This window comes from Triticum urartu, chromosome 7A, assembly GCF_056163025.1.
Source record: "Triticum urartu cultivar PI428250 chromosome 7A, HENAU_Tu73, whole genome shotgun sequence".
Lineage (NCBI taxonomy): Eukaryota > Viridiplantae > Streptophyta > Magnoliopsida > Poales > Poaceae > Triticum > Triticum urartu.
The window spans coordinates 569246845-569248975 of NC_141879.1; positions in this window are offsets into that span (position 1 = coordinate 569246845).

Here is a 2131-nt window from a genome sequence, read left to right on the forward strand (position 1 = left end):
CTAGTATAAACTATCACTCTTGCAACAACATTTAGGGAATCAAGATGAGCTCAAATGAACATGGTGCAATGGAATTAAATGAAGTACTCGTCGAGACGAACAATTCGATATGCTACACGCCCAAAATGGAGCCACGATGCAAAGTTATGATGCGATGAACAGGGGCATAAAAATATGCAGATCTGGGGACTTGGCAGATTTCACGGCGAGCGTTATATAGTTATAAGTCGCACGGGCAGGATTTAGTCGGGTTGCTCACCACTGGGCTGGCATAGGAAGGAGGAGGTAGGCCGTCGAGTTGGGCCGGTGGTGATGCTGGGCTGGGCAGACGCGGGGTCAACGCGAGCGCTGGCGCGGAGCTGGGCCTCACATGGCCTGTTTGGCCCACGCACGGAGGCGAACGGGGCTGGAGATCGCCATCCTCCTCTGCTCACTGCAGAGGCAGGAACAGGCGCGGCGGCGGCTGCCGGCGATGTTGAACGACGACGCGGCGGGGAAGAGCTCCGGCGAGGTCGGGGATGGATGGATCCGGCCTCGGGGCTTCGGATCTGGCCGGAGTTAGAACAAGCACGGCGGCGGACCAAGCTTCGGGCGCCCATGGCGGCTTGCTGCGAGGAAGAGAGCGAGCTGGTGAGGAGAGGAAGGAGAAAGGGAAGGGAGAGAGAGGGGGCCGGGCGGCAGCGTCACCTGCGGCGGAGGTGGTCGCCGGCGGCAACTCCGGTGAGGCGGTGGGGTCGGCCAGCATTGCGGGATCGGCGGCGCGGCGGGATCCGGGCCCGGGCTGGCCGGATCTGGGTCTCCTCGGGCCCACGGTGGGAGGAGAGAGAGGGTGGTGAGGTGGCGGCACCGGATTCGCCGGGGCGGCGGCTGGACATGTCCGGGCGCGGCGGGAATTTTGTCCGGCGGCGCGAGGAGGACGAAGTTAGGGTTTCAACCGCGAATTTTTGGAGGGGATCACATATATATATGTAGAGGGAGTTAGGAGAGTCCAAATGAGGTGCGGTTTTCGGCCACGCGATCGTGATCGAACGACCGAGATGATAGAGTGGGTTTTAGGTGGGTTTTGGGCCACTTTGGAGAGATGTTGGGCTGCAACACACATGAGGCCTTTTCGGTTCCTCGGTTAACCGTTGGAGTATCAAACGAAGTCCAAATGGTACGAAACTTGACAGGCGGTCTACCGGTAGTAAACCTAGGCCGCTTGACAAGTCTCTGTCCAATCCGAGAACGTTTAACACCCGCACATGAAAATAGGTAGAAAGGGACACCGGATGACATAGGAGCGCCGGATTGCAGAATGGACAATGGGGAAAATGCTCGGATGCATGAGACGAACACGTATGCAAATGAAATGCACATGATGACATGATATGTAATGCATGACATGCAAGCACATGACAAGGCAACAACAGCGAATAACAGGAAGACACCTGGCACAATGGTCTCGGGGCGTCACAACACTCCACCACTACGAGAGGATCTCATCCTGAGATCTAGAATGGCACCGGAGGGAAAAACGGAAGAGGAAGATAAGCGGTAAAACTAAGTTGCATCTTGGACAAACGAGTGAAACCAAAGAACCTTGAAAGGTAGAACAACTTTGGAAGAAAGAAAACAACGGGGATGAACGAAGTTGAAAGCACTCCGTTAGGAAAGAGGAACAAGGAAGAACAAATTCGGCAGCACTCCGGTTGAAAAGTGATGCAAGACTTGATAAGATGAAAAGAACTTGAGTATTGGACACAACACTCCGGTTAAAAGGATAAGCATGAAAAGAACACGATGCTCACCATTCGAGATGATGAGAGAAAAGAGCAACATCACAATGCCTCCGGAAGAAGAAAGAATGGAATGGAATGAACGGAGGGAAAACAAGATCTTGAGAGAGCACGCTTACAACATATTCCCGAAGGTAGTTATCGGATTATCAACAACGAAAAGATAAGCTTGATGTGGGCTTATGGAAGACATCTCAAAATTATGAGTTGAAATTCTGCCACTAACGGAAAACAATAGATTGGATTGATATGAGCAATAAGACGAGAACTATTTCACCGGGAGGATAAAATAAGAACTTGGGTCATTTATAAGCACCATAATTAGCAACAATGCTTAGGGAAGGCTTTAGGTG